Source organism: Biomphalaria glabrata, chromosome 10, assembly GCF_947242115.1.
Source record: "Biomphalaria glabrata chromosome 10, xgBioGlab47.1, whole genome shotgun sequence".
NCBI classification, from domain to species: domain Eukaryota; kingdom Metazoa; phylum Mollusca; class Gastropoda; family Planorbidae; genus Biomphalaria; species Biomphalaria glabrata.
The window spans coordinates 18,651,842-18,677,959 of NC_074720.1; the positions used below are offsets into that span (position 1 = coordinate 18,651,842).

A 26,118-nucleotide genomic window follows, 5' to 3' on the forward strand; every position below is an offset into this window, starting at 1 on the left:
GATCTAAACAACCACACACTACACTAGGCTCTATTTCCGAATGTCACAAACACTGGAGTACTTGTAACAAAGTTATCTCAATAATACTTGGCAGTCAGAACAGAGAAATGGAATCATTTACAAATATTGGAGTACTTGTAACAAAGTTATCTCAATAATACGTAGCAGTCAGAACAAAGAATATCTTTATAATATTTAGAAGGCAAAACAGAGAAATGGAATCATTTACAAACATTGGAGTACTTGTAACAAAGAATATCTCCATAATATTTAGAAGGCAAAACAGAGAAATGGAATCATTTACAAACACTGGAGTACTTGTAACAAAGTTATCTCAATAATATTTAGCAGTCAGAACAGAGAAATGGAATTATTGACAGAGTAATAGGCAACACTTTGATGCGTTTCAAACATATTCTTGTTTCTAATTATCCTCACTTCAAATAAAAAAAAAGATAAGGCCTTCTATCAGTTGCATCGAATGAGATTAAAAGAAGACTCTACGGATGTCAGATCAATATCTTGGAATTTCCCATAATTTTCTCCCAGCCAATGCTGACCTATTAAATGTAAGGTCTGATACGTCTGTAGTGTGTTTCCATACCAAGTCTTGTACAGTGTCAATGTCAAGGACGACAAAAACAACTCTCTTCATTTCATTTTATGTTTGTGTACGCTCTGTAACAACTAAACAAATATCTAGCAGAAGTGGAGAGAAAAGATCGAGAATCGAGAAATCTACTTACTAATGGAGACTATGTGGGCTTCTTTCCAGATCATCTCACAGTTGAAAATGTGGACTTCTTTCCAGATCTACTTACTAATGAAGATAATGTGTTCTTCTTTCCAAATCTACTCACTATTGAAGACAGTGTGGACTTATTTGCTGATCATTTCACTGTTGCAAATATGGGCTTCTTTCCAGATCTATTTACTATTTAAGATAATGTGGGCTTCTTTCCAGATCTATTTACCATTGAAGATAATGTGGGCTTATTTGCAGATCTACTCACTATTGAAGACAATGTTGGCTTCTTTCCAGATCTACTCACTATTGAAGACAGTGTGGGCTTCTTTGCTGATCATCTCACTGTTGCAAATGTTGGCTTATTTCCAGATCTACTTACTATTTAAGATAATGTGGGCTTCTTTCCAGATCTACTTACTATTTAAGATAATGTGGTCTTCTTTCCAGAGCTACTTACTTTTGAAGACAATGTGGGCTTCTTTCCAGATCCCAAATCAAAATAAAAGAGAAGTGCCCTTTCTGAGCTTGACATCAATGGTGACGGGTCGAGTGATTGTAATGTTCATTTGTGTCTATGGCTTATTGGCCAACATGATGACCAACCGCCTTTATTTGCCCTACGTATGAAAGGTAACTCAGAAGCTCTCGGTTCAGAGACAAAGCGCTTGACTACTCAACCGCCACATCGCATCTGCCCGTCAGGACTTTTTATTTTATTGTATCCCATTTTAGTGACTCATTATGTTACTCATAGACTTTCAGAAAGGATTGACCAATGCAAGTACAGATGATTCTTTTAGAAACCAAGGGAAAAGGCTTAGGCCGCTGTTTATAATATACATAAACGACTTACCTGATTGCATTAGCTCTGGAACAAAATTTAGATTAGTTGCAGATGATTGCAAAATACTTAGGACAATAAGAACAACTCAAGATAAGGACATGTTAGTATTTACAAAGAGAATTAGATGAATTACACAAGTGAGAGTCCAATGCATTTCCACCCAAATTAATGCCAACTATTAAGACTAAAAATAAAAACTGATACAAAGATGCAATAGTCATAAAACAATAGGCCAATAGGAGAATGGAGAGGGCTGCCTGAATCAGCCAGGAAAACCTGTGACTTAGCAGAGTTCAAGTCTCTAATTAACATGCATGTCTAGATGAACACGTGGATAAGTGTCGGACATATTGGTATTCTTTCTTAAAGGAACGTCTGTTATTTATAAGATAAGTTGTTACTATGTCAGAGAACAGAAGATAAGTTTTCTTCATCAATGTTTTAATGAAAATGTATCAAGTTGCTTGAGAACTGTCTTAATACTGAGCATATTATGTTCAGTCCCTCGAGGAATAGAAGGCAAGCTCTATAGATTATATATCTAATCTATACAGCTAATAGTAAGGAGTATGTTTGGATGGATGTACCGAATAAAAATCAAAACCGTTTGACCAATCTGGATAAAACTGAATGCCTCAATGTTGAGTGGATACTAACAGTAAACCTAAGATATGTCAAGTAGCCTCTACCACAAGCTGAAGATCAAACAAGAAAAAACGTTGCCCGATTCTATGAACGGGATAGACTTAACTCTTTCACTCCGTAATTATTTTCTTCGTTCCGATAGTGTTGTTCATTTTGCTCATTTCTATTTCACTATCCTGGTATGATTAAAGTTCAATAACTTTTTTTGTTATCAGAAAATGTTCTATTTGGTATCAGATTATAGGGGAATGCAGAATCTTTTTAAACAACACAAATTAAAGTTTATAAATCCAAAAATCCTTTTAGTTTTATGGTGGTCAAATCAACGTTCGCATCGTTAATTAGGAGAGAAAGAGTTAATTGGATCTAGGTCGAATATCATTAGCAATAGCCTGTTTAATAGCTTCGTTCATAATAACGCGTGAATGCTCAGCGTAGTGATACAAATGAAATGAGCATGAAGGGTCACAAATAAACACAAAATATGAAAGATGTATTCTTAAGGAACATGTTGGCAATTAATAAAATAACTTGTACAATACAATTTACTTCCCAGTGTGTGTGTGTGTTTTTGTGTGTGTGTTATATTAGAACTACATATTCGCTTTAATTATAAGTCTTAATTTCAGATTTAGTTGAATCATTGACGTCTCAAAATACAATTACATGTAGGTAGACATCTACAAAGGTTTTGTGTTTTTTTAGATGTATATTTTACTTTTTACTTCAAAGTATTTAGTCATTGGCTGCAGAGGCATGTATATTCATTGCATACTATATCTATAATCTATGTTCACTATCTCAACGTATTGAAGCAAGGATATTGACTAGAAAAAGTATGTAAGACCTGCTACACCAAAATAAAAACCTCATTCTTTATGTGTAACTAAAATGTCTGTATTCATTGAAAATCAGCACACACAAATTCCACCCACATAGGGAATGAATACATTGTGGCACCTTTTTCAATGTGGGGAAAAAATGATGACTTTTCTTGTATTTTAACATTTATTAGTAATTTATTAGTTGTTAAAAGTTGGGCAATCCATCAGAGTACCAGCACATATTTTTTTTTTTTTTACAAAAAAAAAAAAAAGCTTTGGTAATAAGTTTGGCCTTCCAAAGTGTAACTCCGGCACTGACAAAATGTTTGACATCACATTTAGATTTTGGTCAAACTCTTTTTTAAAAATGTTTGGACTGTGTTCTCACACGCCGCGTGCCGCGAATCAAACACGAAGATCTAGAGGGATATCTGGTCATTTTTAGCAACAGTAGATATGCAAGTCTATTTGAGATCTAGATTTATAAATCTAGAGCTAGTAGAGACTTAAAAAAATAAACAGCAAGACATTTCAAAAGGTCTCGTTCCGAAGTGAAGAAACTGGGCACGATTGATTACCTGTCCAACATTTAGAAACATGCGTCTGTGTTGATAAATATGTTTCTTGTGTTATAACTATTTCTTCTGTGTTGAATGATGCAAACATGAATTATACATTAGACATAGAAATAGTCTGTATACTATCGTGTTTGAAAAAAAACAAACTTGCCTATATATCTGGCGTGCTAACTGAATGAACTAGGAACATTACTTAATTATAGAAAACTAAAGAATTTTTTAAAAGGATTCTTAGCTTGTAGCAACAAGTCTGATTACATGTTGTTTTCTGGAAAGTAGTTCTCTTGTTTTCTTTGAAAGAGATTCAACGGAATTCTTTTATCTTTTGAATACAAAAATTAATCTCGAAATGAGCTCAAAGTTCTCCAGAGATCTGCGATGCGACGAAACTGGACGCTAAGAAAACACTGCTGGACCAGAGTGACACTCGTGAGCCACTTGGACTGGACTCTCTTTCGTCTCACCGCTGATCTAAACATAACAGTCCATGAAACGTTCATTAAGTGACATTTGAACAATTTTAATTACCACGTGACATTTATAATTTCTGCTTGTCTCTGCATCCGACGCTGTTTTGACAGCGCTGTTTTTGATACAGTTATCAGCATTGCTTTATCACGCCTGGTGAGCCGAGTTATGAGTCATACATATATTGTTAACTCATCACAGTGGTTCAATGTTGGTCAGATCTGGTTACACTGTCCTACACTGCAGTGCTACAAACTGGATTCGTTTGTGGCACACTATAGAGAACTATACAGACTGGCAAACGAGACATTTTGTATTCATTTGCTCAATTTAATACGATAGTGAAGTACACAATGACCGTTCAGGATTCTGTGAGTTGGATCTTCCCTCAACACAAAATGTGTACTCTTCAATGGTTTTACAATTTAACTGCAGCACAGTTCCCACAGCCTTACACCCGAAAAGAGAGCTATCAATTATTTGTAATCTTTTTACTTTTGTTGATTAATTTCAGGGGTAATCATGAAATAATATGTCTGATATCTCAACTTCGCCTGTTCTCGACCTAAATGTTCGTCTCAAACGTACAGGTAAATTGTCAAGAGTTTGCTGTCACACGATCATTTTAAATGTCCCTAGGGGTCAGCACTCCCTCGCATTGGTAAATTCTTTTTAGTACTTGCTCATTGTTAGTAAATCGTTTATATTTTAGCACCATTTTTTTTAATCACCTTCACCTATCCCTTAGTCAGTTGGATCGTTGGGGCACCAGGCAAGATTTGTCGACCGTCTTTCTCCATTCTTCTGTCTTTTGCCTTGCCTTACCCGTTTGTGTGTGTGTAGCAGAACAACCGCAGTCCACTACCATGGCCTTAGTTATTGTGGAAAGTTTTAAGTTTGTTTACTGTTATTTATATTTGAGATCTAATGCAATTATTTATGTTTTTAATATATTTTAATTAGTTGAATTAGATTTATTTTATTATTGGAAGGGGAAATAAGTATTTTTTTTTTGTGTGCTTTAATGTTTATTTTGTTGTCCCGTGACCAGGGGACCTAGGCTACAACGAGGGCGGGGTGACCTGGGAAATTTGGGGGAAAAGAGGCAGTTGGCGCGGCACCTTGGAGATACAAAGCCTTGGCTCTGACCAGATCGCGGGTACGTCATCACTGGTCAGAGGCCAAGATTATGAGTCACCGATGATGCATGTGGACGTAACCACTGTGTTGCTGTGTAGTCCACATGGGAGGGATTTTGCTCTTGAAACGAACGGACAGTTGGCGTGGGTTTTGTAGAGCGGACGGTCGCATTTCCCGCTTCTGCTTGTCTTCCTAATATTGTACGAGAAAACTATAGTGAAATCTAACGTTCATAGTCATAAGAGATCTGAGTTTAGTCGCCAGTTTTGTTGATGTGCCTGTATGTAAACGTTTTATTTGGAAGATTCTATATTGGATGTGAATAAAGTAAAACGCCTACGTTTTTCTAACTATATTCAGGTGTTTAGTTTTATATCTTAATTATATAGACAAACACCAAAATCGCGACAGGGCTTAAGCCACCAAAGTTCCAGCGTCAACAGTCGGGCCTCCAGAATCACCCTAGACCACGACCAGTTAAAGCAGGCGCCAGCACACTGCTAGCGTCTTGTGACAGTAGTAGTAGCTTCAATCAACTAATACATACACCCGACTGAAATAAAATGTAAATATTTAAATGCGTTCGAAGGTCTATAACTCGTAATTTAGATTGTGATTTCAACTCAGATTGAAGTCTGCTTTTCACATTTCCTATTCCATCTGCTAAGACTGTTTGTCAATACTCTGGCTGTAAATAGATCATTTGTGGGTAAATTGTTTTATGTAGCAGGTACTATTTCTTGATTTAAAACAAGGTTACAAAGACAGTTTGTGTGGAAACTCAAAATCGGCCCCCGAAGTGGTCCACCGAGAGTTTTCACCAGGATTTGAACACGGGACTTCCGTTTCCAAGTGCTTTACTCCTGAGCCACAGAATCTCTATATATTCATTTAGCGTACACTTATATTTTTAAAAAAATTATTAACCTTCATGGGCGTAGCCAAGATTTTTTTTCGGGGGGGAGGGATTTTTCTCCCCCCCCCCCCGCGAAAAAAAAAGTATTTATGTGTGTGTGTGTGTATATATATACACATCATCTTTATTAGATTCTGACCCTTCATTCTTTCGGAAGACGTTTATTGTGCCCTAGATTAGGTTCTTCCTGGAGTTAGTGGAAAAATTGTAGATTCCCGCCTTTGCCGGGGTCTGTGGGAGCGCTAAGCGCTCCCCAATCGCGGGGCGGAGCCCCGCCGCCAAGCACTGTTTCTGGTATTGAAAGCCAAAAAATGCATATTCTGAGGTATCTACAGTGCATTTTCCTGCTATTAAAAAAGTTTTGTTCCAAAAACCTAATGTGCTATTCTTACTGACTTAAACCCTCCCGCGCCGTTCGGCGCATTTGCCGTCAAGCTGTTTCCATAAAAAGCTGTCACTGGTAATGTCTGAAGCCTCTTCCCACCTGCTCTGAGGACCTCTATGTGTAGCGCCAAGTTGTATAAGGATGTCATCGCAACTTTTCTTATGCGTAATTTATTTTGTCGGAGAACATGCCCCGCAAACATCATGCAACGCTCTATCAATCTTACTAAGGGGTCGACTCCCACTTCGGCATAGGATTTCCTTGATTTAGACCCGATCTCTATAACTCACTCCTAAAATCTGCCTTAGAAATCTTTGTTGAGCCACATTTAGTGTTTTTCAATTTCGGCAGATGACTATTCACTGCACTTTATTAATGGAGCGCCAACACTGGTAGAAATGTGTAACTGTAGTTTGTTTTAGAATAATATTGAAGATAGAGGTTTTCCACCTCAAAACACTCTGTAGGGGAATTTTAAACTCAAAACCATCTGGAGGGTTTTTAAACTTTAAAAAAAAAGCCATCTTTGCTTTTTTTATATTGAAGAGGTATTTTTTAGCATCAAACCCCTCCAAACCCCCCCCCCCCAGGCTACGCCCATGTTAACCTTATCCATACATTCAAAATTAATAACATAATAAAGATAAACTAAAAAAAGATTTATTCTTCTTCCAAAATTAGATAAATTGGCAACACGAAAAAAATATTTAAAAAAGCTAAATTTGTGTACAAATGACTTGGCAAGAATTTCCCCTCGCAAATAAAAATTAATATCTCCGTTGTCATAAAAACTAAACCTAGATCTAGCTAGATCTAGACCTAGTTCTAGATCTTAATATAGATTCAAGATGTAAGTCTAGAACTAGATCTAAGTCTAGATCTAGAAAAAGATCTAAGTCTAGAACTAGATCTAAGTCTAGATCTAGAAAAAGATCTAAGTCTAGATCTAGATCTGAAATAGATATAGAATCTTGATATAGAATCTACTAGTCTTTATCTAGACTAGAACTCGTATGACTTTAGTTTTATTTAGACTGTCAAGTGTGGGCCCCTATAATGAGGATATGTCAAAACTGCGCGCTATAAAAGTAGTTTGTTATTTTTTAAACTTATAACTAAAACGAAGTTCGTATCAAAATTATTTTTTTTTAAACAAAATTTGAATCAGTATTTTATTCCATGAGTTAATTAATAAATGGAAAATCTAATTTATAATGATCCATTGATACTTTTTCCATTGTGACCTTAGATGCAAATATTTGGTACCAATGCGCGACTCTTTGAATGAAGTTTGATTTATTAATGAAGAAGTCTGTGACCTTTTTAAACGACTTAACTCCCCTGAAGTTTTTAATTTAAAAGTTCTGTTGTTGTTGTTTTTTTTTAATCAGATAGCATAGATAATTTTAAAAATTAGATGGTTCACTTTTGGAAAAGAAAAAGGTACTTTGAATGATCTAATATATCATGATGTCCGATTTTCATTTTCTCTTCTAGTTTCTGAGATCTGAACGGGACGGACGGACAGACAGGCCACACAAAATTAATAGCGTCTTTTCCCCTTTCAGGGGCCGCTAAAAATGATTAATTTTTCAAAGTAAAAAATAAATGAATGTAAATTTGATTTGGCTTGAGAACTATACTTAAATCTAGAGCCAACATCGGTTTTGAAAGGACTGTCGCGATATTATAAAGGATTATCGCTTTCGGGAATTTCCGAATGTAAGGTATTATTGATTCAAGAGTTCAATAAATTAATGTTGAGGGAATTTGTTGTACATTGTCTTCTAAGTGTCGATTTAAAGGCCTATCGTTGGAATTATTAAAAAATAAAAAAAAAAAGAAAGAAAACATGGTATAACCAGCCGTAGCGTAGTGAACCGATTAGTGGCGTAGCTAGCAATGTGCGGGTGGTGCGGGCTGCATGGGCATCAAGTAATGAGGGGCTTTAAACTAAGGATAAACTTTCTCATTAAAAACAAAACATTGTACATATATTTGAAAAAATACAAACTACTGTATTTGAAATGTTAACTACAAATTTAATTATTTTGCTAATTTGTTCATCTCCTGTGTTCTTTCTCCAATTTAATATAAGCTGTAGACCAGATGGTATCAAATGTACTCGATTTATTAAAATCTCTTAGAGCGACGCACTTTTGCATGCCCATTTTCTTCTGGGGCACATGGTACGTGTTGTTACTTGCTCGGTTTAAGCTCTAGATCTAGAAGAATTGTCGTTGTTTATTTTCATTGGACTCCTAGTGCCAGCCCAGACGTGGAGAGATTGTATTCTCTGCTTGAAATGGTTGACGTAGGGATCAAATGGTCCAAAGGTAAAAATCTGATAGTGCTACCTAAAAGAATCTTGGCTATCATTCGTTTTCTCTCAAAGCAGAATCTGGCACTCTATGGGCATCGCAAACAAGTTGAAGAAGAATTGCAAATACAAAATCTATGTAATTTCTGGGAGTTTGTTAAAATACTAGCCAAGTAAGATCCACTCCTAAGAGAACATGTAATCCTAATCAAGATGATTCCAGACCGAGTTTTGTAGGAATTTAGGTTGCTGTATCTGAAATCAATTCAGTTTCATTTTTACGTACACTATACCGTGTACACACTTTTTTTTTATCAACTTCAGCATACCGCTAGGACGTTCTCACCAAAATAACAGGAACTAGCCTTAAGCGCTTGGTTAAAACTCTATGGAGCTCCAGAGGAGAAGCCGTCAAAATGGTTATAGTTAAATTTTCAAAAATTATAGAAACTCTAGAGACAAGTACAGATAAAAAATGTTCTACTAGATCTGAAGCAGGCGGTTTGTTAGTTACTATGCAGCTTACACTTTTCTCACTTTGGGGTTTTGCTCGCTGTGTTCAGTAAAATAATGGACACGTAATTACTCTAGCTACGCCACTGGTACCGATAACTGGTTGTAAACTGAATTGAAAGCTGATTTACGTTTACAATCAAAAACATGGATTGTCATATCGAGACTGCGCACTTCAACGGAAAACATTAAAAAAAAAACATTCTGAACTAAACGTCGGGACGACATCGCTGAAGCCAGTGTTACCTTTGACGACAGCATGTGCACAGATCTGGAGATGAGCAGACCTCAAAGACGTATTGGCCACCAGGAAAAGGATGACAGGCGAAAAAGGTGAAGATTTTGTAGTAACACACAAATAAGAGCTGCGGATGGAATTGTATTCTTCCTTGGACGGGATAATTCAAGAAATCACCCGATATTAGCAATATCATGATGTGATAAGCAAGCATGAATTTTTGTCGCCATACCAACTATTGAACCCTAGATAGAATTAATTGCGATCAAAGATGACAAATTTGCGCCTCAGTAATTTGGTTATTGATGTAAAAAAATAGATTTCGATAAAATTATTGATAATTTTTCGAGCAAGAAAGCACGTAAGATTTATTTGAAATATCTTTTTTTGTTAATTTGATTTTTTTGTTTGTTTGGCGAAGTAGCAATACTTGAACAATGACTACGCATTAGTTCGGGGAAAGAAAAAAAACGACTTTTCTCTGTTTTATTTCGTGTTGTTTTTTTTGGGGGGGGGGGGCATCATCATGAGCTGCCGCACTGGGCATCATATACTCTAGCTACGCCTTTTGTACCGATAACTGGTTGTAAATTGAATTTAAAGCTGATTTACGTTTATGGATTGATTATCTAAGCTTTACTTATACTTTATGTAAATCTAATAGAGATTACGTCTAGGTTGTAGATCTAGAAGTAGATGTAGATCTAGACGAGATCTGAAGAGCTCTTAAGTATAACGAAGGCCCAATAAATAATTGGTTTCTTATAGAATTCCCTCTGACCGAATTGGTAACATTGTTGTGTCAAGCAGCTGACAGTGGTAAGTAAAGTCACGAGTTCAATACCCGGTTTGTACTAAACGTTTTTTTTTTAAATAATTTTTTTTTAATATTGTATTTTAACTTGTATAATGGAGGTATTGTCTTTCTTTTTTAAAAATATTTTTAAAATGTTTTTCTTGGTCTTGATTTAAATCTAACTTTCATTAGTTATTAAGAGCAAAATAATCGCTCTATAAGTTGTATGAAAGAGGTATTGTCTTTTTTTAAGCCCTTTTTTTTCTTTTTAACATTTTTTTTTTGGTTTGATTTCTAATGAGCTTGCATGTTAACCTGAGTCTGTATTCTTCATTTTTCTCACCATTTACTCTATGATTTTGCGGTGGGAAAGGAATTTCAATTAGAACAGCAGGGAATTTTTTTTGTTTTGGTTGAAATAGTTTTTGTGCAAGAGAGAGAGAGAGAGGGAGAAATAGAGAGAGAGACAGAGAGAGAGAGATGTTGAGAACCAAAAAGGGGGGCTACTATTACAAAACGGCGTGTGATCTTTCTGTCTTTATAAATAGCTGTCGTCATACGACTCAGGTTATGTCAGCCTTGACTGAGGTACCCGCAGACATCTCTTATTGCGTCACACTTGATCCATCTGGTCAGAGACTGGAAGTGCTATATTTGGTATCAGTTTCCGTGCGCCCTAGATTTAAAAGGGCGAGGTCCGTTGAATAATATTGATTTTGTAAGCTTTTTTTTTCTTCTCTGTTGACTTAGACATTGACATTATTCATCATCTTAGACATAGGCGTAGTATAAACATTTTAGACATAGGCGTAGTATAAACATTTTAGACATAGGCGTAGTATAAACATTTTAGACATAGGCGTAGTATAAACATTTAGACATAATAATAAGGTTTGTCTTCGAGTCCGAAGATTAATGAGGAATGCAGTATTCCCCGTGGCTACGCAGCCTTAACTGTGACCTACATATTTTGCCACATCCAGGGCAAGCATAACCATTGTCCGCCCGTGGTCGATTAAGATTTTCTTTTCGGCGTCTGCGTCTGTCCTCGGCAGGGAATTTCTTTTGGTCTCGTTCTAAAGCCGCATGCAGCCATGTGCTCTCTTCTATGTCAGCTAAGGCAAGTTGGCACCTTAGCTGGTCTTTAAAGCGTTTCCGTGAGGCACCATTTGTTACGTCGACCACCTTTTAGCTCACCAATAAAGACTACTTTTGGCATACGTTCGCCCCCCATACGGATTACGTGCCCTACCCAGCGTAACTGTCGGACCATAAGAAGTCCTTCTATACTGTCCTTATCGGCGTTCACATTCTAGACATAGGCGTAGTATAAACATTTTAGACATAGGCGTATCATATACATTATAGGCATTGGCGTAGTATAAACATTTTAGACATAGGTGTATCATATATATTATAGACATATGCATAGTATAAACATTTTAGACATAGGCGTATCATATACATTATAGACATATTTCACATAGTCATATAATAAACATTACAGACATATAAATAAAAAAAACAAAGCATTAATCAGCAAAGTCTTAAATGCACAAAATCAAGTTGACCCCCCACCCATCTAATCTTTTTATCTTTTTAGAAGCACTTTAACAATGATTTAATATATTTATCTAACTGTCATGAGCAGTCACTGCATCATTCTCTTAACACAAAGTGCTAGTATTGTTATATAGAATTGTTTTCTTTTGGTATCGGATGTTATCAAACGAACAGTTTCAGTGTTGTTGCTTTTTCTAATGTTTCAAAGCATTGGATGTGTTGCCTATGCAGGACGAACAAAAACCCAGATAAGGGTAGAAAACCCAGCGGTAAAAGAGATGGTATTAGTACACTCTTTCAGTCAATGACAACGTACTTATGTAGCACGAGACCAAGACTTCATCTTGAAAGAAAAAGAAAGAAAAAAAATGTCAATGTATCAAATTAATATCATGTATTATTAGAAGCCGTTAGTTCATTGGGTCTAAATAGTATCATGACACTATCCTGGTCTCTCAGTGAATGGGACACATGCTTATCGCTTGTACGGCCTCAACTTTTTAAACTTAGTTTTACCATCATCCTTAAATTTTAGACTTGAGACCCGAGCCAAAGTCTTGGCAGTTGGGTTTTTTATTTAAATTCTGAGGTTTTTTTTTTTGGTGATTTTGTGTTTGTTTTTTTTTTTTTGTTGTTTTTTTTAGTTGAATATATATGCAGTTCTGTTTTAAATTGAAACGAATGAAGATTTCCCTAGCTCATATTCGACTAATTTTTTCTAAAAAGGTCTTTAAAATAATACCTAAGAAGCAAAGATTGAAGGAATGGTCCGAATACAGAAGCTCAAGTGTTAATGAATCACTCTCTCGTCATATTTAAACTGACATTTACATGTCAGTGGGATCTCAACACGGATTAAACTCCAGAAAATATTTTAGGAAACAATTAAGTTTTAAATGCCAGTCGGCTCCCTTTCTTTTTTTCGAATCGTAACATGGCTTTAAAAAAAAATGTTTCATTTATTCTTGACTAAATCCGTCAGATTTCTGGTTTCCCGGACTGCAAAATAACTGTCCTCTTAAATGAAATTGAAATGTATTGATTGAATAACATTGTCGTCAAGGTATATGTGTTTTTATTTGTAGATGACATAACATTGTCCTCTATAGACAATGTCAGCACGAGACGATCCTGAATATAACTAGTTACGATCAAATCACAATAACTGTGGGTCCCACTAATTTAATTTAATTACTGATCAGTAGGTCTCTCACATGCCAATAAATTCAACTGACCTGTAGGTCACTCACATGCCACACGGCACACCTCAAATATTTCACTATTAATAATTTCATGGTTAATCTCTAGTTAATATATGTGATATCAGTGTCGTAGAATGGAAAGATGTTTACAAAGCTTATATCAACTCACTCACTCTGTCTGTCTGGTAAAAAGTACCTGTAGGTTATGTCTCCGACACTCAATCTTAGATCTAGCTGAAATTTTGAAGTTTTTGGTGGTGGTATAAGCTCCTCTTTATTGGTCGATGCTTTAAAAGTTGTAAATAACAATAGATACATTTTAAAAAATAAACTTATTTTCATAATCATTTCACTGGCACAGTGGGTAGAGTGCCATCTTGGAGAAGCTTAAGTCCTGAGTTGGAATTCAAGTCGTTCCCCCTTTTTTTTTTTAATTTATAAATTCATTAAAAAAGCGATTACGGTAAAATTCACCCAGATACACCCTGCTTTCTCCTCCCACCCCTTTCCCAACTGGTCCAGGCAAGTGACAAGGATCATAGTGTACTGAGAAAGCTAAAAGCATGAAATAGCGCTTAATAAAAATACTTTGTAAAAATATTTCTAATCGCACAGATTTATTATTGTTAGCCTAGATCCAAACTAATTGATACAACTACTCTTTGTATTTTTTTTAAAGTATATATATGTTACTTTTTTCTTTTGTACATACTGTTACTTAAATAAGTAGAACTAACTCCCACACTCAAAATGGGTGTATATGATTTGGAAAAAATACAGTTTGCATCTATAGTTTAAAAAAAAGGTCAATTTTCAGAAGACCAGAAGTAGCCATTGCACACGTCTTAAACTTGATATACGAAATGGTGGGACTGTTTTTTGTTTAAATTGCACTTTTATCTCTCTGTCGGATAGCTATAAAAAAATTAATAACGCCATTGGCCCACAGGAAACGCTAAAAACGGTCAACTATTCAACCCATTGGTATGTGTAGATATTGTTGTACTTTAAATGTGCTTACGTCATGTTGGACGCTATTCAATCAGACAATCCATTAGACGCTACACAATGTTCACGTAAATTGTTGACATACTGATTGATTATGTATTAACACTATATTCTGTTCCAACTTACAGTTAGATAACAAAAATACGAAGAAACAACAACAGCTCCATCGTCCTGGGCTATCATTTACCATTTGAATGTACTAGAAGAGACTCAATGCCCCCCTCGCTTAGGCAGCTCAGTGAATGATGGTAGATACAGAGTAACATCAGGTTAGTTCATTGTCTCATTGTAATGGTGTTGACTTTTGTCTAGGAGGGGGAGAAGAAGAATGAATTGAAAGAGAGAAAGAGCAAAGAAATAGTTTATGTCAGGCAAACACGGTCAGCAATCAACTGGACTCTCGGAAATCATGACACACACAGACACTACTGGACACAAATAGATGGGCCACACACAGACACTAGTGGACACAAATCGATGCGCCAAACACGGACACTAGCGCGAAGCAGGACGTTTTGGCGCAGCCGTTTTGGCGCGATGGTCGTTTTGGCGCAGCCATTTATTGGCGCAGGGGACGGTTCGGTGCGAAGTGTTTTGATCCCATTGTTTATATTCATTGTATATTATTTCTTGAAACAAGACTGAGACATATCTGTGTTTTGTGTGTGTGTTTGTGTCTAACGTATAATTCATGCAAAGAACAAGAGATATTTTTGTCCATAGTTTATGGTCTTTAATTTTGTTTTGTAATTTTTGTTATATCACATTATAAAGTGAGTGTGGGTTTTAATATTGCCCAAATCAAAAGAAAACAATGATAGACAAAAATGGATGCAATTTGAAGTGGAATTATTTATTTAATGTATACCTTCAAATCTTTTCTGCATTTTATATTAAGGATTATAACATCCAACATTGCGGGTTATTGTGGCGGGAAAGGTTTGAACCCGGGACTTTCAAGACCACATATCACAACTTGCGACGCTAAACATATATATATATATGTATATGTACTTACAACTTAGAAAAATACGCTAGCTAACTGTATAATGTCTTTTAATTCATATTCATACTGTAATATACATTCACTTTTCCTTTTTTTTTCTCACACTCCCTATTGAGGAATTACAAGAGTTAGCCATGTCTGAAACCAATTTTACGTTTGTTAATTCTCAATTGTCTTTTTACATCACAACATTTCACCACAAATGTACAGTTGTAATGTGAAGTATTTAACTGTTTACACTCGTGCGAAATGTTGAGGAACTGTGGAACTAGCTTACTAGTTCTTATCCTTGTGACTGCTGTCGAATTACAGTCAGTCAACATAGACATATGATTACACTTGTTTGGTTTCCGCAAAAAAATAGTAATAGTACACATACGAATGTGTTCCCCAAAAATGTGAAAAGCTTAGCAGCAATGTTTTTTTAAACTGTGAAAATACAGCTTGTGGCATCCATAAAACTCCCGCCGAAGTTCTGACTGGAACTTCTCTTTTATGTCATAATTTGCATGGAGCTGTGCCCTCTAGAGCTGAATCAGCTTCTGTGTTAAATGTTGAGCTAAAAACTGCATCTTGGCGTCTTAAAATTTGCTTTTATAAATTCCATAATTAAGGAATCTTAATAAGTCTTGGTATTTTTAACGATTTCGCTAGAAATAGTTTCACCTTTCAGCAAAGGAAAATGACAAAACCTGTTTTCACTTGCTTGTCTTGTTTGAAAAGATTTAACATGCACTTACATTTAATATGCAATCAACCGATTGCAATAGCTGCCATGAAAAGCATGAAATCTGTCTTCCTCTCTTCGCTAAAAATATTGGAGCATCCGAATATTTAGTTTCTAAACATTCAAGTACTTTTTGAAACTGCCTGTGGTTAAGACTCCTAGGTGCGATAACTTTCATCACTATGATATTTTTGATGTTGTCTGATTTATATTTTGTAAATTTTGTGCAGCTTTGTGCAAACTTTCCTGTTTAGAGTTTATGGTTGGGATATTCTTAAAAAAATAACAACTGTTTTTTCTCAGCAAAGATCAAGCTCTATCAGTTGCTACACTTGCCGTCTTGTTCCAAGCATACCTAACACTCAGCACAGTTCATCATAGCATTGAATACATACTGGCCTGAGATTTTGTCTTTGACTGAATGTATTAAAGTTTAGCAGATAAGCATCACCTTCCTTTACTTGAACTTTTTTTTTATAACGAGACAGTTTCAATAATTTATAAAGGTATTATTTTTTAATAATTTTGCATTTTTATATGTATATACTGTGGGCACACCGGGTTACTGAAGATGTCCGCGGGCCGCATAAAACACTCCGGCGGGCCACATGTGGTCTGCGGGCGTAATTTGCCCACCCCTGGTCTAGTTCTATTACATATATCTATTATTTAATCACATGACTAATCCAAACTAATTGATACAATGCTTAATAAAAGCTTTATTTCTTATGTCTCATTACTCTTATTTAATTCTGTGCTCGACTTAACCATTGTTTAACGCCCTATCACTGTGTACTGCCCAATCTCTCATACCTGTGTACTGCCCAACCTCTCATACCTGTGTACTGCCCAATCTCTCATACCTGTGTACTGCACAACCTCTCATACCTGTGTACTGCACAATCTCTCATCCCTATGTACTGCCCAATCTCTCATACCTGTGTACTGCCCAATCTCTCATCCCTATGTACTGCACAATCTCTCATCCCTATGTAATGCCCAATCTCTCATACCAGTGTACTGCCCAATCTCTCATACCTGTGTACTGCCCAATCTCTCATCCCTATGTACTGCCCAATCTCTCATACCTGTGTACTGCCCAATCTCTCATCCCTATGTACTGCCCAATCTCTCATACCTGTGTACTGCCCAATCTCTCATCCCTATGTACTGCCCAATCTCTCATACCTGTGTACTGCCCAATCTCTCATCCCTATGTACTGCACAATCTCTCATACCTGTGTACTGCCCAATCTCTCATCCCTATGTACTGCACAATCTCTCATACCTGTGTACTGCCCAATCTCTCATCCCTGTGTACTGCACAATCTCTCATACCTGTGTACTGCCCAATCCCTGTGTGCTTCCCTATCCCATCTCTGTTTACCGCCATATCCTTGTTAAACGCCCTAACCCCGAACTGCCTTTTTCCTGTGTACTGCCCTATTTCTGTTTACCGCGCTTACCATGCGTAGGCCTACGTCTCCTTACCTGTGTACTGTTCTGTCTCTACGTAGGTATAGGACAGTACACGGGTATAGTGAAGTACATAGAGACAGGACAGTACACGGGTATAGTGAAGTACGAAGAGATAGGACAGTACACGGGTATAGTGAAGTACATAGACAGGACAGTACACGGGTATAGTGAAGTACATAGAGACAGGACAGTACACGGGTATAGTGAAGTACATAGAGACAGGACAGTACACGGGTATAGTGAAGTACGAAGAGACAGGACAGTACACGGGTATAGTGAAGTACGAAGAGACAGGACAGTACACGGGTATAGTGAAGTACGAAGAGACAGGACAGTACACGGGTATAGTGAAGTACGAAGAGACAGGACAGTACACGGGTATAGTGAAGTACGAAGAGACAGGACAGTACACGGGTATAGTGAAGTACGAAGAGACAGGACAGTACACGGGTATAGTGAAGTACGAAGAGACAGGACAGTACACGGGTATAGTGAAGTACATAGAGACAGGACAGTACACGGGTATAGTGTAGTACGAAGAGACAGGACAGTACACGGGTATAGTGAAGTACGAAGAGATAGGACAGTACACGTTTATAGTGAAGTACATAGAGACAGGACAGTACACGAGTATATGTGTCGCTCTACCCTTATAAAAGTACTTTTCTTGCCGTTGGCCATGCCACGCCTGTTCCTTTACATTTGATCTCAATAAAAAGTCAATAAATCTTTGTAGAAAAACAAACTCGAATAGACAATAATGTATCAGTAGTTTGGGTTGTTACATTGTCGATCGGAGTCTAATACCACGGGTTAGATCAAATCAACCAGTAACATTGAAGTAATCAGTAAGATCAAACCATAAAGTAACATTGAATTTATCAGTAAGATCAAATCAACCAGTGATATTGAAGTAATCTGTAAGATCAAACCAACCAGTAATATTGAAGTAATCAGTAAGATCAAACCAAAAAGAAATATTGAAGTAATCAGTAAGATCAAACCAACCAGAAATATTGAAGTAATCAGTAAGCTGAAACCGACGAGCAATTATTGAATTAATCAGTAAGGTTAACCAACCAGTAATATTGATTTAATCAGTAAGATCAATAAACCAGAAATATTGAATAAATCAATAAGATCAAACCAACCAGTAATAGTGAATTAATCAGTTAGATCAAACCAACGAGTAATGTTGAATTATCAGTAAAGATCATATTAACAATTAATATTGAAGTAATCAGTAAGCTGAAACCGACGAGCAATTATTGAATTAATCAGTAAGGTTAAACCAACCAGTAATATTGATTTAATCAGTGATCAAACCAACCAGAAATATTGAATAAATCAATAAGATCAAACCAACCAGAAATATTGAATAAATCAATAATATCAAACCAACCAGTAATAGTGAATAAATCAGTTAGATCAAACCAACCAGTAATGTTGAATTTATCAGTGTGATCATACCAATAAGTAATATTGAAGTAATCAGTAGAATTAAACCCATTAAATCAATCCACCCAGTAAGATCAAACCAACTAGTAACATTGAAGTAATCTTAAACCAAACCAGCCAATAAGATCAAATCACCAATGTAAAAACAAGATATATTTAAAGACGTGTGTATTTTCATTTGGTGATTTCTTATTCCTAAACGCTTACACTTGTTTTAATTGAGATTTATTTTTAGGTTGCAAGACAAGCAAAACTTATAATCAGAAGACTGCAACAAGCTCGAAAATTGGGGTTTGTGAGGGGGGAGGATTTTTTGAGCTGATAGATTTGTTGTAACAAAATCATTATCAAATGAATCCAAAACATGTTTATCTTAATGACAGCGATAGTTTTAAATCAGAAATATTACAATTTTTAGTGACATTAGCCTATACCATTCATGTCCTAAATGATCTCAATCAAATTAGACTTTAAGGCTGATAAGACTTTGCAAGTGTATTTAAGTGTCTCCATCAGTTTAGTGAGCACTCTACGTACTTACGTTACACGTGCATCACTGTTTGTCACTTTTCACACTTCTACACAAGAACAAAAAATCATTTTGTCAGGATACCTCGCCACAGATTGGATGACTTAGCCAGAACCAGAACTTCACTTCTGCTTAGTTGATACTTTATTAGCACGTTGTATGGGGAGAACTAACGCAATATGTATATGTATCTCCTATACTATACAGCAGAAAGTAAAGGTGTATGTATGTATGTCCTGAATAAAAGTCAAAACCGTTTGACCAATCTTGATAAAAACTTAACATAAATGTTCCTTAGATCATGGCGGAGACGGTAGTATCTGTTTAATGTCAATCCCACAACCGGTGGGCCCTAAAAGTACACATACATTTCCTAATTGTATCTCTATTAAAGAACGAAATTTTTTTAAAAATCGGGTAAACCCATTTTGAAAGTATTTTATTTAGAGATGGGAAACGAACCGAACCCGAACCGAACGAACCGAACTCGAACCTCACTTATGACCGAACCGAACCGAACCCGAACTTTGAAACTGCTTGGTACGAACCGAACCGAACGAACCCTCCTTTTCATAACCGAACTAATTTTGCAATTTTTGCATCCCTTTTTTATATTTTGTGTTTAAAAAAAAAATTACTTAAATATTTTATTTAAATTCTAATGATTCCATTATACTTTGAAAACTTGGGAGGGGGTGGTGGTATTTTGAAAAAAAAAAGCGGCGCGCTTTGATTCCCATGGGTTTTTCCGTACGTGCCGACTCTCCCCCTAACCTTGAATTTTCGCGGGCTGTTTGCAATATTGAGTTTTGAGTCGAATAGGCGCCCTCTAATTAGATCTAGATCTAGATTCAAGTTCCTAGTAAGTAGAAAGTTGGCATTAAAATATTGTCACTTTTATTTGAGATGGCTGTTAGTTGAGAGTAGAATATTTTTTGCCGATTAGAGAGTGTAGATATAACTAAGTTCATTTGTGTTCTAGTTTAAAATAAATTTTAATTATCTTCTATTAAGTGATTTATTTTTACAAAATTGTGAAGTATTCTATATTGGAATATTATCAGTGGCGTAGCAAGGGAGGGGGAGGAGGGTGAGAAATGTAAAATCCCCCCGGGCCCCCAAAGAGGTCCAGCCCCTCCCGGGCCCCCAAATGATGAAAAATTCCAATCTACGCCCCTGAATATTTTTTACTATTATTCTGTTTTGCATTATTGATCATCAGTATTTTTAATGCAGCGTTTCAAAAACTTGGGGTCCTCTACCGTGGGTGGGGATGGTTAGTACCTTGAATTGGGGGATGGGGAGACGCAACTTCTTGACAAAAAGGGGTGTCATAGAGTGTGTGTGTGTGTTTTCTGGTGGCGGTAAGAAGAGGTTAAGCGATTGATTGGTGTTTATGCATTAAAGATGTTGAAATGAGCGTAATGCAAATGTGAAACGGCAAACAATCTTGAGACATAAAAGAGTAAAGACGTTGTTTTGTGGTGACCTAGATTTTGTTTAAATATCAGTATATTTCATTAATATTACATCTCTATCTCAAATTAAATATGTGAATATTGTAATAACAGTTAGTGAGTTAGGCTATATTGAGTTGTTCACATAAAAACTTTATTTTAAAGTTTATTAAGTTTATATATTATTATAAGGCTTGTCTTCGAGTCCGAAGATTAGTGAGGAATGCAGTTTTTCCCATGGCTGCGCTTGCCCAGCTGTGACCTACATATTTTTCCACATCCAGGGCAAGCATAACCACTGTTCGCAGGTGGTCAATTTAGTTTTTCTTTTCGCGTCTGCGTTTGTCCTCGGCAGCGGATTTTCTTTTGGTCTCAAATGTGTATCCCGCGGCCTTCGGGAGTGAATTCCAACTGACTCGTTCTAAGGCCGCATGCAACCAGGTGCTCTCTTCTATGTCAGCTAAGCAAAGTTGACGCCTAAGCTGGTCTTTGAAGCGTTTTCGTGGGGCGCCTCTGTAACGTCGACCACCTTTTAGCTCACCAAAATAAAAAGACTGCCTTTGGCATACGTTCGTCTCCCATACGGGATACGTGCCCTGCCCAGCATAACTGTCGGACCATAAGAAGTCCATCTATATTATCCTTACCGGTAAAAATATAAAACGCCTATATTGGTTCAATTGTACTAGCTGTTTGTAAGCGACAAACCAGCAACCAACTAACAAAGAGAGGAGGCATCGAAAGGAGGCATTTTATCTTCTAAAAAGACCTTGTCAACTGTAGACTGCTTTTTGCGAGGCGCGTATGCACAATATGGGTCAAAACGTTTTGAAGAAAACATTTTAAAACATCTCCGCTAGTGTGATTCTTCTGCATTTTTTTTTGTCTCAGAATAGTCGAATTTCTTCCGTATATTGCAATTTATAATAGTGACGACTTATGTGTGAAAAAAAACCCTCGATAGAGACGACTTTACACGAAGAATATTTCTTTAAAAAGATCACGCCCATCATAGAAGTACGTGCGCAATATGTAGGCCTACCTGGAATGTCCCTTGCATAATTCTATTGGCCAGGTCTGCCTCTTTATTATCAGATTTAATATGGCCCTCGACTTTTTTTTTATTATGATGAATAGTGCGTTCTGAAAGAAAGCACATCGATATTAGCCTTTTTAAAAAATTCGCTTAGCGCCGAGTCACGCCCTGAATTAAACCACTTGCCGACTTGAGCGAAAACCTGCCGCATCTTCATTTTTATCTCCATTAAGAAATTTTTACAACGCTTTAAATGTATGTAGGCAACATTATTTTGGCAAAAGTATTGCCCATAGGCCTATTTTATATTGCAAAGTATTTGTTTTATGTAAAAATTCAAATAAAAAAGTTTTAACTAATAAATAGCATTAAACCTTATAACTTAATTTTGCTATTACATAATTTCATAACATCGAACCGAGCCGAACCCGAACTTTAGACCTGACCGAACCGAACCGAACCCGAATTATACTCGTCATCGAACCGAACCGAACTCGAACTTAAATCTGACCGAACCGAACCGAACCCGAACTTTAAAAGTTGGGTTCGATTCCCATCTCTAATTTTATTATATTGGTATAGGAATATGTCGGCTGAACGGCGAAACTCATTTTCATTCTCTGCTTTTGTTTTCATAGCAAAATAAAAAAAATGTGAAGGGAGCATTCTCCAAGTTTGACAAAGATCTAAGTTCAATCCAGTAGATCAGTAATACCAAACTAATATCCGGATAGTATAGTATATAAAGCAATTTATAAGATATATAGGTGTGTGTGTATCTTTATGATAGAAATCAATCTTTTTTGTTTAAACTTCCATCATTGCGGAGGCCGTAGGATACGTTAGAACCCACCGCCACCCATTGGGAGGGTCTTAAATTATCTTAAGTCGTTTTGGGTTTGTCCTGCTTGCTGAAATACAGTTGACAGCGACTTGTATTCCCGCTAGAATTTGTCAACTATTTTATTTCTTCTTTGCCTTATACCTCCAAACAAAAACTTATTAAAAGATGCACTTTTTCCCTGGCGTGGTGTAACAACTGCATGCGATACAGTGGCAATATGCAAAGCACCTCCTAGGATCGTCATCACTAAGGTCGTGGCAAACCCGTGCTTTGTGAAACCCGTGGAGCTAATTGTTGAGTTAATCGTGACGTGGTCAGTAATTGCTCTAAAAGCCAGCTGCCTAGACCCGAGACTCGCTTCCATCCCTGTTGTTGTTCTCTTAATTAATGGAGTGAAGAATTCCATTGCCAGTTGAATTGACGGATCGCACAGGGAAAGTTCTGGTCCTCCCATAGCACACACTATAGAAACTACTAGATCTAGCCCGTCCTTTCTTTGGTTGATTTTTTCCAATGTCATTGTTAAAACTAAACTAATGCCACTGAAAGCCATAGTGTCATTGAATTTGTGATTTCTAAATTTTCATCGGCAAGGATTCGTGCTTTAAATATATTTTGAGAACCATCATTCTAGTGAAATTATTGTATCAAGTAAGTTTTTTTTTTTAATTGTTGTTTGTGTTAAAAATAATAAAAAAATCAATTAACGAAACAATTGTAAAATAATAAAACTGTTTCTCTGATTTCAATGTGCTCAACATAATCCCTGTCTGTCTGCAATAAATTGTCCTCGAGGAAATTAAAGCAACAACATAAATATTGTCAGCAGTATTAGTAATGTAATAGAAATGTTGGAATGACTTTTTTCGCAAAATAAATAATGGATTTTTAAAAAAAGATAAGTATAAAGTAGAAAAAAAAATCCACACCTTTTAATGAAGTAATTGAACACTAAAAGTAATTTGGATAAATCGTGAAACAAACAAAAAAATACAGAAGACTTTCATCTCAAGCGCCATTATGTTTTGTTTTGTTTTTTTGTTTTTTAAGTTTCATTTTTTTTTGTTCAAGTGAAGACAACTCTTTAATGTCTTCTGCTCGACTTCTCACACATACACACTCTCTGTATGTTCTCTCTCTCCCATCCGTCTCTTTGGTTTCTGATCATTTTCTCTCTTTCTCTCCAAAGGTTTGTGCCATTAATGAAAATCAAAGTTTGTTTTTATAAAGATGTTTAGAGCAGAGAGAGGATGGGGGGATGGGATCTGGAATAGGCGTTATTTAATGAGATGAAAATAGATTTATTTCGTTAAATTTGAGATTTTCTAGTGTTATTTTAAAACTTGGAACACAATGTTACGTTTCGCCTTAAAAAAACAACCTCTGATAATGATGGCAAAAGGATTAACATGGCGGCTTTATTTCTTAACGAACATAATTGACGAGATTATCACAAAAACATGCGTTGGACCTTGTTATCTTTTCAAACAGCCTCTGTACATTTCACTTTGTTAAATCAATACAATCTTTTTGTTAACATTAATTGCACTGAATATTTATACTGTGATAAGGTAATGTCAACGGGGACTGCATCTATAGAGATATATAGGCCTGTCTCACTGCATCTATAGACATATATAGGCCTGTCTCACTGCATTTATAGACATATATAGGCCTGTCTCACTGCATCTATAGACATTGTTAAGGCTTCCGCGCGGTGTTGATTCTTTGAAATATAACTAGTGTAGATCTACGTCTGACTGGAAGTAACACTGAACTCCAACTACTTCAGTAACACCGGCGAAAGGCCGAAACAATCAGATATGTAGTCGACGCTGATGTTGTTCTTCAAATATATTTAATAATCAAGAAGGGAATCGTCCGATGTCAGCTATGTCCGTAAATCCGTATATCTATTCTACTGCTCTACAATAAGCGTCTTCTTTGTAGCGTTGCTTAGAGCGTTCTTGTTTTTTAAAGATCTGTCACGTCACTTGTCACTAAGTAAAACTTTCCCCTTATTCCCGAAACAAATAACTAAATCCTAATCATGTCATAACAATATATATAGGCCTGTCTCACTGCATCTATAGACATATATAGGCCTGTCACCGCATCTATAGGCATATATAGGCCTGTCACTGCATCTATAGGCATATATAGGCCTGTCACTGCATATATAGTCATATATAGGCCTGTCTTTGCATATATAGACATATATAGGCCTGTCTCTGCTTCTATAGTCATATATAGGCCTGTTTCTGCATATATAGTCATATATAGGCCTGTCTCTGCTTCTATAGTCATATATAGGCCTGTCTCTGCATATATAGTCATATATAGGCCTGTCTCTGCATATATAGACATATATAGGCCTGTCACTGCATCCATAGTCATATATTGGCCTGTCAGTGCATCCATAGTCATATATTGGCCTGTCAGTGCATCCATAGTCATATATAGGCCTGTCACTGCATCCATAGTCATATATTGGCCTGTCAGTGCATCCATAAACATATATAGGCCTGTGTCTTCATCACACAACTCACGCTATCGCTATGCAATTGTTCTAACAGTTGCCAATGTCTGTCTTTCAGACTAGTGTTGACATTTGAGTAATGGCATAGACAGAACTATAGAGACTGTCAGGCGAGGCCATTTGTAATCACTCATATTAATATCCTAGCGATATCCTTCAGATTTTAAGAATAAAGTTCCCCTTTCAGACCTTGCAATCCATAGAGTAGATGATGTTAAGGTCATGTTTCTTTGGCTTACGGTTAACGAGCAGGATGTCATGTGACCAGCACAACGACCAACCGACTTTACTTTCCCCGACTAAAATCAGGTACCCATTAGAGTTGGTTGGAGTCAGGTGCGCGGCGCGCCCTAAAAATCCTGAAATTAGAAATTCCAATCTTCACCGAGATTCGAACCCAAAACTACCAGGTTCGGAAGCCACCAAGCTCATTGAAGTACAATGCATAAGTTTCTATTGATTCTTGTGTTGTCAGGGACAAGGAATAATTATGTTAAGTTCAACTTGATTCGAGAATGAGAAGTGCTAGACATAATTTGTACAAAAAAATGTGTACCAGACAGAGTTGATAAAAACTTTGTACCAGACAGAGTTGATAAAAACTTTGTACCAGACAGAGTTGATAAAAACTTTGTACCAGACAGAATTGATAAAAACTTTGTACCAGACAGAGTTGATAAAAACTTTGTACCAGACAGACGAGTGAGCTGATAAAAACTTTGTACCAGACAGACGAGTGAGCTGATAAAAACTTGTAGCTATTCTCATATTCCAGACCAGTACAACAAAAGTAAGAAGCTATTCATTCTTTGTGCTCATTTCAAAGCTTATATCAACTCACTATGTCTGTCTGTC

General features: G+C 36.4%; 1 protein-coding gene and 1 long non-coding RNA gene across 4 annotated transcripts in view; one reads left to right on the plus strand and one right to left on the minus strand.

Moving 5' to 3' along the window:
- LOC106079856 (basic helix-loop-helix ARNT-like protein 1) overlaps positions 1–26,118 on the plus strand; it is a 157,019-nt gene that overhangs the window by 49,735 nt on the left and 81,166 nt on the right. For 2 of the 3 annotated variants that reach the window (XM_056045011.1, XM_056045012.1), the window contains 2 exons: positions 4,622–4,697; positions 14,317–14,457. The gene's annotated coding sequence lies outside the window, so the exon portion shown is untranslated. The remainder of the gene's footprint in view (positions 1–4,621; positions 4,698–14,316; positions 14,458–26,118) is intronic. The other variant, XM_056045010.1, reaches the window with a different exon arrangement.
- LOC129928817 (uncharacterized) lies at positions 16,654–17,314 on the minus strand. The gene is made up of 3 exons (XR_008780307.1): positions 17,210–17,314; positions 16,860–17,134; positions 16,654–16,784 (listed from the first exon to the last, which is right to left on the minus strand). It is a non-coding gene; the product is annotated as an uncharacterized LOC129928817 (long non-coding RNA).